Raw genomic sequence first — 17,498 nt, 5'->3', positions numbered from 1 at the left:
TGCTATGTTGCCCAGGCTGGTTTTAAACTCCTGGGTTCAGGTGATACTCCCACCTCAGCCTCTTGAGTAGGTGGGACTACAGTCATGTGCCACCACACCTAGCTAATTTTTAAATTTTTTGTTGAAACAGGATCTCGCTACATTGCCCAGGCTGGTCTCAAACTCCTGGCCTCAATGAATCCTCCCACCTTGGCCTCCCAAAGTGCTGGGATTACAGTCAGGAGCCTCTGTGTCTGACCTATATTCTTCAACTTTTAAAAAACCTTGCTTCATTTTAGTCACCTTACTAATTGTGAGGCTAATGCCTATTTGACATTATTTTTTTTTATTATTATTATACTTTAGGTTTTAGGGTACGTGTGCACAATGTGCAGGTTTGTTACATATGTATCCATGTGCCATGTTGTTTTGCTGCACCCATTAACTCGTCATTTAGCATTAGGTATTTCTCCTAATGCTGTCCCTCCCCCCACCCCACAACAGTCCCCAGAGTGTGATGTTCCCCTTCCTGTGTCCATGAGTTCTCATTGTTCAGTTCCCACCTATGAGTGAGAACATGCGGTGTTTGGTTTTTTGTCCTTGCGATAGTTTACTGAGAATGATGGTTTCCAGTTTCATCCATGTCCCTACAAAGCACATGAACTCATCATTTTTATGGCTGCATAGTGTATATGTGCCACATTTTCTTAATCCAATCTATCGTTGTTGGACATTTGGGTTGGTTCCAACTCTTTGCTATTGTGAATAGTGTTGCAATAAACATACGTGTGCATGTGTCTTTATAGCAGCATGATTTATAGTCCTTTGGGTATATACCCAGTAATGGGATGGCTGGGTCAAATGGTATTTCTAGTTCTAGATCCCTGAGGAATCGCCACACTGACTTCTACAATGGTTGAACTAGTTTACAGTCCCACCAACAGTGTAAAAGTGTTCCTATTTCTCCACATCCTCTCCAGCACCTGTTGTTTCCTGACTTTTGAATGATGGCCATTCTAACTGGTGTGAGATGGTATCTCACTGTGGTTTTGATTTGCATTTCTCTGATGGCCAGTGATGATGAGCATTTTTTCATGTGTTTTTTGGCTGCATAAATGTCTTCTTTTGAGAAGTGTCTGATCATGTCCTTCGCCCACTTTTTGATGGGGTTGTTTCTTTCTTGTAAATTTGAGTTCATTGTAGATTCTGGATATTAGCCCTTTGTCAGATGAGTAGGTTGCAAAAATTTTCTCCCATTCTGTAGGTTGCCTGTTCACTCTGATGGTAATTTCTTTTGCTGTGCAGAAGCTCTTTAGTTTAATTAGATCCCATTTGTCAATTTTGGCTTTTGTTGCCATTGCTTTAGGTGTTTTAGACATGAAGTCCTTGCCCATGCCTATGTCCTGAATGGTATTGCATAGGTTTTCTTGTAGGATTTTAATGGTTTTAGGTCTAACATTTAAGACTTTAATCCATCTTGAATTAATTTTTGTATAAGGTGTAAGGAAGGGATCCGGTTTCAGCTTTCTACATATGGCTAGCCAGTTTTTCCCAGCACCATTTATTAAATAGGGAATCCTTTCCCCCATTGCTTGTTTTAGTCAGGTTTGTCAAAGATCAGATAGTTGTAGATATGTGGCATTATTTCTGAGGGCTCTGTGCTGTTCCATTGATCTATGTCTCTGTTGTGGTACCAGTACCATGCTGTTTTGGTTACTGTAGCCTTGTAGTATACTTTGAAGTCAGGTAGCATGATGCCTCCAGCTTTGTTCTTTTGGCTTGGGATTGACTTGGCGATGCAGGCTCTTTTTTGGTTCCATATGAACTTTAAAGTAGTTTTTTCCAATTCTGTGAAGAAAGTCATTGGTAGCTTGATGGGGATGGCATTGAATCTATAAATTACCTTGGGCAGTATGGCCATTTTCACGATATTGATTCTTCCAAACTATGAGCATGGAATGTTCCTCCATTTGTTTGTATCCTCTTTTAATTCATTGAGCAGTGGTTTGTAGTTCTCCTTGAAGAGGTCCTTCACATCCCTTGTAAGTTGGATTCCTAGGTATTTTATTCTCTTTGAAGCAATTGTGAATGGGAGTTCACTCATGATTTGGCTCTCTGTTTGTCTGTGATTGGTGTACAAGAATGCTTGTGATTCTTATACATTGATTTTGTATCCTGAGACTTTGCTGAAGTTGCTAATCAGCTTAACGAGATTTTGGGCTGAGACAATGGGGTTTTCTAGATATACAATCATGTCATCTGCAAACAGGGACAATTTGACTTCCTCTTTTCCTAATTGAATACCCTTTATTTCCTTCTCCTGCCTGATTGCCCTGGCCAGAACTTCCAGCACTATGTTGAATAGGAGTGGTGAGAGAGGTCATCCCTGTCTTGTGCCAGTTTTCAAAGGGAATGCTTCCAGTTTTTGCCCATTCAGTATGATATTGGTTGTGGGTTTGTCATAGATGGCTCTTATTATTTTGATATATGTCCCATCAAGGCCTAATTTATTGAGAGTTTTTAGCATGAAGTGTTGTTGAATTTTGTCAAAGGCCTTTTCTGCATCTATTGAGATAATCATGTGGTTTTTGTCTTTGGTTCTGTTTATATGCTGGATTACATTTATTGATTTGCATATGTTGAACCAACCTTGCATCCCAGGGATGAAGCCCACTTGATCATGGTGTATAGGCTTTTTGATGTGCTGCTGGATTCGGTTTGCCAGTATTTTATTGAGGATTTTTGCATCAATGTTCATCAAGGATATTGGTCTGAAATTCTCTTTTTTGGTTATGTCTCTGCCAGGCTTTGGTATCAGGACAATGCTGGCCTCATAAAATGTGTTAGGGAGGATTCCCTCTTTCTCTATCGATTGGAATAGTTTCAGAAGGAATGGTACCAGTTCCTCCTTGTACCTCTGGTAGAATTCGGCTGTGAATCCATCAGGTCCTGGACTCTTTTTGGTTGGTAAGCTATTGATTATTGCCACAATTTCAGAGCCTGTTATTGGTCTATTCAGAGATTCAACTTCTTCCTGGTTTAGTCTTGGGAGGGTGTATTTGTGGAGGAATTTATCCATTTCTTCTAGATTTTTGAGTTTATTTGCATAGAGGTGTTTGTAGTATTCTCTGATGGTAGATTGTATTTCTGTGGGATTGGTGGTGATATCCCCTTTTTCATTTTTTATTGCATCTATTTGATTCTTCTCTCTTCTTTATTAGTCTTGCTAGTGGTCTATCAATTTTGTTCATCTTTTCAAAAAACCAGCTCCTGGATTCATTAATTTTTTGAAGGGTTTTTTGTGTCTCTATTTCCTTCAGTTCTGCTCTGATTTTAGTTATTTCTACCCTTCTGCTAGCTTTTGAATGTGTTTGCTCTTGCTTATCTAGTTCTTTTAATTGTGATGTTAGGGTGTCAATTATGGATCTTTCCTGCTTTCCCTTGTGGGCATTTAGTGCTATAAATTTCCCTCTACACACTGCTTTGAACGTGTCCCAGAGATTCTGGTATGTTGTATCTTTGTTCTCATTGGTTTCAAAGAACATCTTTATTTCTGCCTTGATTTCATTATGTACCCAGTAGTCATTCAGGAGCAGGTTGTTCAGTTTCCATGTAGTTGAGCGGTTTTGAGTGGGTTTCTTAATCCTGAGTTCTGGTTTGATTGCACTGTGGTCTGAGAGACAGTTTGTTATAATTTCTGTTCTTTTCCATTTGCTGAGGAGAGCTTTACTTCCAACTATGTGGTCAATTTTGGAATAGGTGTGGTGTGGTGCTGAAAAAAATGTATATTCTGTTGATTTGGGGTGGAGAGTTCTGTAGATGTCTATTAGGTCTGCTTTTTGCAGAGCCGAGTTCAATTCCTGGATATCCTTGTTAACTTTCTGTCTCCTTGATCTGTCTAATGTTGACAGTGGGGTGTTAAAATCTCCCATTATTATTGTGTGGGAGTTTAAGTCCCTTTGTTGGTCACTCAGGACTTGCTTTATGAATCTGGGTGCTCCTGTGTTGGGTGCATATATATTTGTAGGATAGTTAGCTCTTCTTGTTGAATTGATCCCTTTACCATTATGTAATGGCCTTCTTTGTCTCTTTTGATCTTTGTTGGTTTAAAGACTATTTTATCAGAGACTAGGATTGCAACCCCTGCCTTTTTTTGTTTTCCATTTGCTTGATAAATCTTCCTCCATCCCTTTATTTTGAGTCTATGTGTGTCTCTGCACGTGAGATGGGTTTCCTGAATACAGCACACTGATGGGTCTTGATTCCTTATCCAGTTTGCCAGTCTGTGTCTTTTAATTGGAGCATTTAGCCCATCTACATTTAAAGTTAATATTGTTATGTGTGAATTTGATCCTGTCATTATAATGTTATTGGTTATTTTGCTCATTGGTTGATGCAGTTTCTTCCTAGCCTTGATGTTCTTTACAATTTGGCATGTTTTTGCAGGGGCTGGTACTGGTTGTTCATTTCCATGTTTAGAGCTTCCTTTAGGAGCTCTTTTAGGGCTGGCCTGGTGGTGACAAAATCACTCAGCATTTGCTTATCTGTGAAGTATTTTATTTCTCCTTCACTTATGAAGCTTAGTTTGGCTGGATGTGAAATTCTGCATTGAAAATTCTTTTCTTTAAGAATGTTGGACATCGGCCCCCACTCTCTTCTGGCTTGTAGAGTTTCTGCCAAGGGATCAGCTGTTAGTCTGATGGGCTTCCCTTTGTGGGTAACCTGACCTTTCTCTCTGGCTGCCCTTAACATTTTTTCCTTCATTTCAACTTTGGTGAATCTGACAATTATGTGTCTTGGAGTTGCTCTTCTCGAGGAGCATCTTTGTGGTGTTCTCTGTATTTCCTGAATGTGAATGTTTTCCTGCCTTGCTAGATTGAGGAAGTTCTCCTGGATAATATCTTGCAGAGTGTTTTCCAACTTGGTTCCATTCTCCCCGTCATTTTCAGGTACACCAATCAAACGTAGGTTTGGTCTTTTCACATAGTCCCAAATTTCTTGGAGGCTTTTTTCATTTCTTTTTTATTCTTTTTTCTCTAAATTTCCCTTCTCGCTTCATTTCATTCATTTCATCTTCCATCACTGATACCCTTTCTTCCAGTTGATCGCATCGGCTACCGAGGCTTCTGCAATCTTCGCGTAGTTCTCGATACTTGGCTTTCAGCTCCATCAGCTCCTTTAAGCCATTCTCTCCATTGGTTATTCTAGTTATCCATTCATCTAATTTTTTTTCAAAGTTTTTAACTTCTTTGCTATTGTTTTGAATTTCCTCCTGAAGCTCCGAGTAGTTTGATCGTCTGAAGCCTTCTTCTCTCAACTTGTCAAAGTCATTCTCCATCCAGCTTTGTTCCGTTGCTGGTGAGGAACTACATTCTTTGGAGGAGGAGAGGTGCTCTGCTTTTTAAAGTTTCCAGATTTTCTGCTCTGTTTCTTCCCCATCTTTGTGGTTTTATCTACTTACTTTTGGTCTTTGATGATGGTGATGTACAGATGGGTTTTTGGTGTGGATGTCGTTTCTGTTTGTTAGTCTTCCTTCTACCAGACAGGACCCTCAGCTGCAGGTCTGTTGCTGTTTGCTAGAGGTCCACTCCAGACCCTGTTTGGCTGGGTGTCAGCAGCGGTGGCTGCAGAACAGCGGATTTTCGTGAGACCACAAATTCAGCTGTCTGATAGTTCCTCTGGAAGTTTTGTCTCAGAGGAGTACCCGGCCGAGTGAGGTGTCAGTCTGTCCCTACTGGGGGGTGCCTCCCAGTTAGGCTTCTCAGGGGTCAGGGACCCACTTCAGGAGGCAGTCTGTCTGTTCTCAGATCTCCAGCTGCATGCTGGGAGAACCACTACTCTCTTCAAAGCTGTCAGTCAGACAGGGACATTTAAGACTGCAGAGGTTCCTGCTGAATTTTTGTTTTTCTGTGCCCTGCCCCCAGAGGTGGAGCCTACAGAGGCAGGCAGGCCTCCTTGAGCTGTGGTGGGCTCCACCCAGTTCAAGCTTCCTGGCTGCTTTGTTTACCTAAGCAAGCCTGGGCAATGGCTGGCGCCCGTCCCCCAGCCTTGCTGCCGCCTTGCAGTTTGATCTCAGACTGCTGTGCTGGCAATCAGCGAGACTCCGTGGGCATAGGACCCTCCGAGCCAGGTGCGGGACACAATCTCCTGGTGTGCCATTTTCCAGGCCCATTGGAAAAGCGCAGTATTAGGGTGGGACTGACCCGATTTTCCAGGTGCTGTCTGTTACCCCTTTCTTTGACTACAAAAGGGAACTCCCTGACCCCTTGTGCTTCCCGAGTGAGGCAATGCCTCGCCCTGCCTCAGCTGGTGCACAGTGCACTGCACCGACTGTCCTGCACCCACTGTTTGGCACTCCCTAGTGAGATGAACCCGGTTCCTCAAATGGAAATGCAGAAATCACCCGTCTTCTGTGTTGCTCAGGCTGGGAGCTGTAGACCAGAGCTGTTCCTATTCGGCCATCCTGGCTCCACCCCCCTTGACATTATTTTTCTAAATGACTGCCTTTAAAATATGATAGATGATCTTTTGAACACTCAAATCCCTTTCCAAGATCCACACATGATATTCTCTTGGGCTCTCCCTCCTATAAAAAATAGTTTTTGGGAACAACATACATATAGTAAAGTCTATGAATCCTAAATCTCAATGAATGTTATATATGCATGCACCTTGTAACTACCTCTTATTAACATATTCTTTCCTGACTTCTTATTTTCTAAAAGGACTAAATAAATTGATCAGGAATAGCTGTTACAAAAAAAAAAAAAAAAAAAAAAAACACTCACCTCCAAGTGTTCTGTTCAGTGAAACATCTGATGAACCAACCTTTTTACAGATAACCCACCAGCTTGCCAGGTGTGTAAACAAGGCTCACTCTCTGCTGTTTCCAGGGTCATTCTCCTTGGAAAGACTTCCCATGGTTGAAGGATATAATGGCAGGACTCCAGTGCACAATCCAGCATGCACTATCAGCCAGATGATTTCACAGTTTTGCCAGAAGTTTCCCAATTTTGCCCTTGAGAGACTGCAGGTTTTTAACAAATAGGTTTCAAGCAATTTGTGTAAAGTGAATTTTATATCTTCTTAAAATGAAATATAACAAAAACTGAATATATTTTTTTAAAGCAAAGGAGCTGCAATTGAAAGTCAGGAATTTAATGATAAATCTCTATGAAAAATGAGAATAGTGTTTAAGTAACTTTTTAACTCTCAATATCCTCATATTTCCAATTTGTTTTTTCAGCAAACTGTACCTGTAATGTGCATGACCATAAATCATGCTCAAAATTCTTACATATTACTTTAAAAGAACATTAATTTGTGTTACTAATGTCATTTTTACATTAAAAAATTTGACTCAAGGTGGTGAAACTTAACCACTGCGTTAAAGATTTGGAGTTTAATCCAAGGAATTAGAGTGGCCAAGCTACACTAATTTTTCAGACATATTTAATGATAGCTAATGTTTGTTTGGGGTCCAGCACGTTTATATGTCTATTTGTAAACATACATTATTATATGCATAATGAAACACTCTAAAACACAATCATTTAAAACAAATATAATCAATTGGCTCATAATTCTGACCAATTGCTAGGGTTGTCTGACATGCCCAGGGGTCATGCATGCATCTATATTTAGTGGGGGTCTAGCTGGGGACTCACTGCACTAAGCAGGTCTCAGCTGGGGTTACTGCTTTCTGCTCCACGTGCTTTCCGATCTTCCAGCAAACTCTTTTTCATGGTTCCTAAAGACAGCAGTATCCTATAAGACCTCTTGAGGTTTAGGTGTAGAAATGGTCGTGTTTTGTCATATTCTATCGGCCAAGCAAATGAAAAGGCTAGCCCTGATTCAAGCGGTGGGGAAATAGACTCTACCTCCTGGTGGAAGGAGCTGCAAAGTCACATTGCAAAGGAGTAGACTGGGTAAAGAATTTGGGGCATTTCAATTATTCTCCCAAACACGTGTGTGTGTGTGTAAATAATTATTTACACACATTATATATAAATATAAATCTTTATTTACATATATTATAAACAAACACAAATGGTGGTGTTATATATTTGTAGTATACAATGATTTACTCCACTGCTAGGTTTTCCATGAAGTTTTACTATCTCACAGTGTGGCCATATTTCCAAAACTTGCCTATCGAAAAAAAAAACTAAATGATTTGGACTTTTAATTCTGGCCAAGATGTAATAATAAGGACCAGATTTATGCTATCACCTGAAACAATTTAAAAATAGTCAAAATATTGAATTCGTGAATTCAAGAAACTGGGCAACAAAGGACAGTAATCTCTAAGAGAGAGAAAACAACAAAGGTTAGTCCTATGATTATCCCAGTTGTCCAGAGATTTTCCAGTCAATGCTACAGGGAAGAACAGCACAGGATGAAACTAGTAGATTTTTCTGAGTTGAGAAGACAGAGATGAGAGTCTTTGGAGATCAGTGTAGTTACAGTTTACAGGACAAAGGACCAGAGAGAAGAAAGCTGAGTACAAAAAGAATTTGAGAAATAAGCAGACAGTTCCACTTGAGTTTTGCTGCGTACTGACCAGTGTATGTGTGTGAAGAAACATCTAAAGATGAAAATTATAATGTCTGAAAAGAAAATTACAATGGATAGAATCAACAGCAGATTAGACACACAGAAGGAAAAGTTAGTAAACTTGAATACGTAAGAGTAGAAATGATGCAAAATGAAAGAGAGAGAAAAAGAGAATAACAGCAACAAAAACAGCATCAGTAAGCTATGGAACATCTTCAAGTGACCTAATTATATCTATGTGTGTGTGAGAGAGAAGTGGCCAAAGAGAAGAGAAAGGGAGAGCCAGAAAAAAATTGTTTAAGCCATATGACTGAAAATTTTCCAAATTTGGTGAAAATCTGCAGATCTGGGTAGCTCAAATAACCCAAGTCTAATAACCAAGAAGTAAACATCGGAATGTGTTATAATCAAACCACTCAAAATTAGTGATAAAAAAATGTTAAAAGAGTCAGAAGAAAAAGACATATTACATATAGAAGAAGAAAGGTAAGGATGGCCATCAATGTATAAAAAATAACATGTCATTACCAAGTAAGGTTTATCTTAGGAATACAAGGTTGGCTTAACTTCGGAAAATCAATGTATGTTACCATATTAGAAACGTAAGTAATAAAAACCACCATATGACAATCTTAATTGATGTAGAAGAAAACACTTAACAAAATCCTATATCCAATCATGATAAAAACTCTCAATGAAGTAGAGATAGAAGGGAACATCCTTAACCTAATGATAGGTTAAGGGTTAGGTTAAGGGCATCTATCAAAAAGCTCCAACTCACCTCACATCACATTTAATAAAGACTAAAGGCTTTTCACCCTAGATCAGAAAAAAGACAAAGATATTTACTCTCACCATTTCTATTCAACACTGCATTTTAAAAATTTTATCAAAACTTTTTAAAAGCTACTAGAAATGATAAGTGAGTTTATCAAGATTTCAGGATAGAAAATCAATATCCAGGGTGAAAAGGAAGAATTACCAAGAGACATGGAGAAACTTTTGGGAGAGACAGATTGTTCATTACCTTGGTGCTGGTGATGATTTCATGAATTTATACACGTCACAACTTATCAAATTTTAATATGTGCAGTTTACTGTATATCAATTATACCTCAATAAAGCTGTTTAAAATGGAAAGTGGTGCTCTGGCTGGGTGCGATGGCTCACGCCTGTAAACCCAGTACTTTGGGAGGCCAAGGTGGGCAGATCACCTGAGGTCAAGAGTTTGAGACCAGCCTGGCCAATATGGCGAAACCTTGTCTCTACTAAAAATACAAAAAATTAGCTGGTCGTAGTGGCAGGCGCCTGTAATCCCAGCTACTCGGGAGGCTGAGGCAGGAGAATCACTTGAACCTGGAAAGCGGAGGTTGCAGTGAGCTGAGATAGCACTGTTGCACTCCAGCCTGAGCGACAGAGTGAGACTCCGTCTCAAAACAATCAAATAAATAATAATAATAATAATAATAAAGTGGTGTTCTCCTAATATATTTTCCACCGACTCTTTGGGGATTTTGCCTTCAAACTGCACTGCCAAACAATATCTGTATATGAGGAAAGATTGTACTCTGAATTGTAAAATTTTTACCAACATATTCATTATTTGTAATTCATTATTTTTTAAGCACCATGAGTAATTTTCTATGAGGACTTTCTATAACCACTTGAGGACACTAAATGGAGTCCTACCCTTCATTGTGACTGCTCCTAAGAAGCCTTTATTTAATACATGCATGGGGATTCATCCAGTATCACTAGTGCACTGTGTTTCCCAAAAAGGTTCTTGTCACTGTACCCAACTGCAGAGAATGAGGACTGACTTTACAAGGATGGGCTGGATTATGTGTTGCTTGAGTTTGGAAGTAGGTCAACTATAGATCTATTTTGTGAAGCTCTGAATAATGATAATATGAATAATCGTTACTCAATCAAAAGATAAATTCAAGGAGTCAGAGAATTGAAAAGATTCCTTTAGATTGGTGATTTTCAACTTCTCTAAACATTTGAGAATTCCATAGAGGTATTTCTGGTTTCTCAGTTTTCTACTTCAAATGCTTCTTTTTGAGTATTTTAAACACCTTTTAAAAGGGTTAAAGAAAACCACATATATTAAAATACACTGAATATGCTGAGGATTACCAATGTCCTACTTTATGCTTTGCGGGTAACTTACTTTTATGCAACTTCTAAATAATAGCCTTCCTGCTGTCTCAGATTAATTAAAGTGTATCCTGAGTCTGCAAAGATTCCCCACGTATCTGGATTTTGTGTAAATGTTCTGTGGATATGAAAGGTTGCTGTTCTTCACTGACCTTTTGTGACTTTAGGCCTGCGAATGTCCATTTACTTAAAGTTGTGTAAGTTCAAGTCTGCAGAACAAGTACAGCATGCTCTATTAAATACAAGTAAAACACAGGCATATGGACTTAGCACAGCTTCCCATTGTGAAATCCCAGCTGACTGTGCAGTAACAAGAGAAAGTACAATGTTTCATCAGAGTAGAAATACTTTACGCAAAATTTTGTATTTATTATATACTTAATGCATCTTCACTATTACATTTTAATAAATTTTTTCTCTCTCAGGGTAAAACAATTATTTAAGCCAGAATTGATTATTAATTAAACACAGAATATTTGAAAGTAATATGTGATAATGTGAGTGGAAAATTTGATGATGCAAGATCAAAAATCATCAAGATAAAACTGCAAATCATATTATATTAGCATACTGAAAATAGTATATAAAAGCGCACATGTGCAAAAATAATGGTCACACTCACTTGTAAATAAAACCATAATGTAGCAAGTATGAATTCACTCCTAAATACTGCAGGAATCGAGAACCATCTTTCTTTCTTTTTTCTAAATTTTATGTATTCGACTCCAAGCTGTGATTGATTGGTGATGTTTTCCTGTTTCCTATCACTCTTTTGACTACATTCTGATGCCCTAAGTGTCAATCTCAATCATGGTCTGGGCAGTGATGCTGAAGAGGAGGATGGCTCCATGTTCAAGTTCATCTGCAAGCAGCCTTGACCACAGGGGCCACTGGATTCTGCCCCACAGAATGTGAAGCTTCATGATAGTGTCCCAGGCATGTTCTTGCCAGTCCTAGAAATATTGCTACCTCACAGAGTACTGTCTGGGAATGGGACACAAATTCCACCATCATGCCAGCCCTAGCCCACCCCGCTTCCTGAGCCCTGGAGTCTCTCATCCTCTAAAAAAATCAAGCTTTAGAATCCACAAGAGCCACAACTTGCAAAAACAAATGTGTTCATTCTCTCCTGGAGCAAAAGAGACTCAGAGAGCAAGACGCAAAATCTTCTGAGCTATTTCCAGAACCCAAATCTTTCTTGCTATCTTCTTGTTTGCATGTGTCTGGCAAGGGGGCTGGAAGGGCACAGTGAGCCCTGGATGTAGATCAGGCATCTCTCATTAGCTTTCAGATGCTTATGGGAGAAATGCAGGTTACTCTGTGACAATAGTACAATTGTTATCATAGCTCAGTTATAAAATTTTTGTAAAATAACCTTGTAGTCATTTTTGCACAATAATCCTGTAGCTATTCTTATCAAGCAAGTAATAATGTGATATTTAGACGAAATAGTAATACCCTAAAAATAAGCATTTCAGCTTCATTTAGTATAAATTAAGCCATTAAATATTGTCAAAAATTCAAAAGACAATAAGTTTATAGCTTTAATGTTACTGCTTTTCAATGTTTAAATATTTTCATATGGTTAAAAAGTGTGCATATATTCTTTCATACACGAAAATATATGCAAATTGAAAGGCAGTAGATTACATAGAACATATAAACATCTATTTACACATATATACCTATACACATATAAATATGTATGCATATATATGTAATTTCCTTTGTTGTTTACTAAATGTAAGTGTGGGGTCAGTGTTTTCTTCATACATTGTGCCTTTTGAACATTACACACTGTCTCTTTTTGTCCTCTCTCTCCTTTTGATTTTCTTTATATTTACTTGCAATGTTCTGCTCTCATATTTTATATCTATCTTGTGACTAATGTAACTCTGTGTTTTGTCAACAAATATAATCATTTCTGCTTTTCATAGAATTCAGGCTCTTCTCACCCAAAATAACAACTGAAGTACTGATTTTATTCCATTCACCTTTCTTTACATTTTCTATTTATTTTACTTTGCTTTCTGAACTTTTTCTTGTTTCCTTTTGACACTAAAGTATGCTTTCTAATTCCTGTAGCGATTATCTTCAAAATGCCAGCGGTCATTATCAAGCACACATTGCTGTATTACATGAAAGCAAGTTAGCACTTATTTCCCCTTGTAAATAAAATAAATACTCTTCCCCCACAATTCCTATTTTAATAAAATTGAGTTTTAGATATTCTAATTTACTTTTAAAAATTTATTTTATTGAGAAATAATTTACATTTAGTAAAATGCACAAATCTTAAGTGTATAGTTACAAGACTTTCACCTATGTATAGCAACCTGGTAACACTATGCAGGTTGAGATACAGAATATTTTCAGCATCCCTGAAGGTTCTCTCAGGCCGCTCCTCACTCAGAAGTCTCCAGACCCTAATATAGCCAGTACTCTGACTACGCTTGAACTATTTGTAAAAGGAATAATATAGTATGTGTTCTTTTGTACCTGGCTTCTTTTATGCATCAAAATGTTTTTGAGTTTATGCAAACACCTGTCAATAGGGCCCTATTTTTCTCTTATTGACTGTATTTTATTATATGAGTAAAAAACAATTTATTTATTCATCTCCCACTGATGGATATCTGGGTTGTTTCTAGTTTGGAGCTATTATGAATCATACTGTTAGCAATGTTTGTGTACGTGGCTTACGTAGACCCATCCACTCATTTTTTCTTGGGCATACTTGGGAGTAGAATTGCTGGGTCATAGAGTAGGTGCATGTTTAACTTGATTAAAACTGTCAAACAATTTTCCAAAGTAGTTTTACCAATTTGCAATCTGATTAACAGTGTATGAGAGTTTCCATGGCTCTTAATTCATTCCAAAACTTGATTAATTTTTGTTTAATTTTAGGTCTTTTTAATTTTTTTGAGATAGTGATATTTCAATGTGGTTTTAATTAGAATTTTCCTGATGACTAATAATGATGAACACCTTTTCATGCTCTTATTAGCTATTCATATATGTTATTTTGTGACACATATATTTATGTTTTTTGCCTTTTTAAAAATTAGTGAGTTTTGGCCGGGCACGGTGGCTCACACCTGTAATCCCAGCACTTTGGGAGGCTGAGGCGGGCAGATCACGAGGTCAGGAGATCAAGACCATTCTGGCTAACACGGTGAAACCCCATCTCTACTAAAAATACAAAAAATTAGCTAGGCATGGTGGTGGGCGCCTGTAGTCCCAGCTACGTGGGAGGCTGAGGCAGGAGAATGGCATGAACCCGGGAGGCGGAGCTTGCAGTGAGCCGAGATCACGCCACTGCACTCCAGCCTGGGTGACAGAGCGAGACACCATCTCAAAGAAAAAGTGAGTTTTTTCATATTGGTAATTTAGAATGGTAAAGTATTCATAGTATTTATATCTCTAAGTATTGGCAAAGAAGATACAGAAATAATTTATTTAAAATCAATAATAAAAAGATTACAATATAAATAGACATAATATTTGAATGTGTAATTTACATAAATAAAAAAGTACATAGCTAATAAACATTAAAAAATGTCCTACATAAAAATTTAGGAAATGCAAGTTAAGACAGTAACGGACAGTCAATAACTTTCATCAATTGTGCAAAAAGAAAAGTATGACACAACTGAAGGCTGGTAAAGAGGAAACTGAGAATCTTTATAAATCATAAGTGGTCGTGCAAATGGGAATTATTGCCGAAAGACTCATGTAACAATATCTAAAAAAATGTGAAGGTGAATATCACTAGTATTTAACCAACTTTGCTTCATGGAATATGTATCCTAGGAGACATGTACAAAAGTGTTCATTGCAGCCTTATTTATAATAGCAACAATTTGGAAAAACATGAGTAACCAACAATAAAGAAATGGATGTATAATTGTTCTAGAGCAATTAATGTAAATGAGCTATATAGATATTTTTTCATAGGGATAGACCATGAGAACATAATTTTGAATTTAAAATAAGTGATAAATGATGCATAGAGTTCTTTTCTTAAAATGATAAATTATACATACAGTATTTTTAAAAGTAAGACATTATATATATATAAGTGGTACTCTAAATCTGGTGTCTGGACCAATGACATCAGCATTTCCTGGAAACTTGTTAGAAATGTTAATTTAGGGGCCAGGCCAGACCTACTGAATCAGAATCCCTACTGAATCAGAATCTCTTGAGGTAGGACCCAGAGATCTGCTTTAACAAGCCTTGCAGTAAATCCTAATGCTTATTAAAGCTTGAGAACTGTATAATATAGTTCTACATGTTACATAGATATATATTTTCTTAGAATATATTATAGATAGCTTTAAGAATAAAAAGAAATTTCCTAACAAACAGTGGTTTCTTTTGGAGTTGGAGCTGAACAGAAGGCTTCAAATATCTGTAATGCCATGTCTAGAAATATGTAAATAAATCTGAAACAAGAAGGACAAAATACCACTACCTCTAAATTCATAGTGATGAGTATGTGGTCTTTGTTAAAGATCTCTGAATCCTTTTAAACTTTTTCATTTCAAAAAAAAAAAAAAGCTACGAGAACATGATGTAAGTGGTTCTTGAAGAGTGTAGGGGTTTGATGAGGAAACCAAAATATCTTAGTTCTTTCTCAAGTTTTTATGTTTAAGTGAAAAATATCTTCACTTAAACTTTTAAAAATATCTTTAAGATATTTCTTAAAATATCTTCACTTTAAAGAGCTTGCAAGACAAGCTCTTTAAAAACAAAACGACAGTACCTATGATTTTGTAATAATTAAGAATTGTTAAATATATTGCATCAAACTTTTCATGATTTAGCAGCTCAGAACAACATACAGAAATAAATCAGAAAGCAAGATATTGGGATGTAACAGACATCTATAATCTCAACTTTAGCTCTTTAATTTTTATCAGAACAGTCTTACTGATATCATTGATTCATCTTTAAAAAGTTAACATAAGAAAATGCACTTACTTGAACAAAATGTTCCTTTTGTTGTTTATGTATTAGGATTATATAAGATCACACATAAATAAGGCATCTTGTGTGTTTTATAAATGATTTGTTTTGTAGGAGAATATTTTATTTCATTTCCATATTCCTGACAGGGCTGCCCTCCAACTCCTCAGATATAGATACTATGTTATTCAATATCTCCAGAGACACTGTTTTCCCAGCTGCTCTTTGTAAGAATTTTTAAAGTCTCACAATTCAGGTCCTAGGATGTCTTGCCTAATGTTACTTTCTGCCACATGATAGTTCTGGAAAAAGAACAGCCACTTCCTGTCATTTATAAGATCTTCCCCCAAATAACCAAGTTCATGATGAAGCACATCTCACTTTTCAGTCCTGAGGGCTAAGCTAGCCCAGGCAGGCTACCCTTGGCTCGTCTTTCATTCAACAGTGGCCTTTTCTGTGTAGCACTAAAGAAGTATAAAAACAGCCTTGACCACAAAGGCTTAAATTTTAGTTAAGGCTATAAGAGGTATTCACTTGTAGCGTTGTGAAGAAAAACAACATCGTAAAATAGCATTCTATGTGGTAACCATAAAGTGTTAAATCATCTGGGATGGTACTGAATGCAGAAGGCATTTTGAAAAGAGAAACCTGGGAGGGCATGGTGGAATTATTGGCAGGAAAGTTTCGTGAAAAAAAATGAGGCTGAAAACTTAGACAGCAGGTTCAAGGAAAATTGTCAACAAACAGGAATAGTATGGGAAGCGAGGGACAGTGCAGTTGAGAGAATGAAGGCAGCTAAAGTCAACAAGGACCAATATGAATAGTAAAGATAGTTACAGCGTGGGAGAGAAAGCAGACTGCAATTATGCAGTACAGGGAAATTTGAAAGATACCTAGACTTGATGTATAGAAAACCATAGATTTCCCTGATGAATAAAGGATTAATTCATAAGTGTACTCAACCCATATCACAAACACTGCAGTGAAAATAAGGTCCTTCCCAGTTTGTCGTAATCATCGTGAACTAGCATTAACATTTTATTGCCTGGTCTTTGTTCCATGATAACTCTGTTTCCTTCTCATATTTTTAAATTATAAAACTAAGAATATATACTAAATGTAGGGAGTTTTAAAAAGTGACCCAAAATATGAAAAATTTAGTTGATATTATGGAGTGCCAGGGGAAGTTCTTTCCACTGTTAGCACCATGTGATCCTTGCAACAACCCCATTATCTTTATTTTACAAAGAGGAAAGTGGTACACAGAGATATTAAATAACCAGCCCAAGGTCAGCACATAATCAGTGCTACCAGGTCTTAACCCCATGAATTGAAGAGCCAGTGCCCACATGCTTAACCCCTCTGTAGGGCACTACTGCCTCTTTTACCTGCTTGTCTATCTTCCTTAGAATCTTCTCTGCTAGCTTGCCTACTATCTCTCTTACAAAAACAAGTTTCATTTCTGCATTAGAGTTTATGACATGTATGTACCATCGATACTCTAAATATTCCTTAACTGTTCAATATTGTGTGTGTTTGAAAATTTTTGCTGTTGTAAATAATGCAACATTGAACATATTTGCACAGAAATCTTTACAAGCATGTCTGTTAACTCCTTAAAATCAGTTCTTAAAAGTAGGACGGCTAAGGCAGATATAGGAAATATGTCAGGTCATTATATTCTCAAAATATTTTCCAAACTTTTCCCATATTTGAAAACAGGACACCAAATATGTAGGTAAGAAGCAGACTTCATTACATCTTTTCGAACTCTAAGAATCATAATTTTTTTAAAAAAGTAAACTCATCATTTTGAGATCATTGTAGATTCA

Source organism: Nomascus leucogenys, chromosome 11 (assembly GCF_006542625.1).
Source record: "Nomascus leucogenys isolate Asia chromosome 11, Asia_NLE_v1, whole genome shotgun sequence".
Classification (NCBI taxonomy): domain Eukaryota; kingdom Metazoa; phylum Chordata; class Mammalia; order Primates; family Hylobatidae; genus Nomascus; species Nomascus leucogenys.
This window is presented reverse-complemented; position numbering follows the sequence as displayed.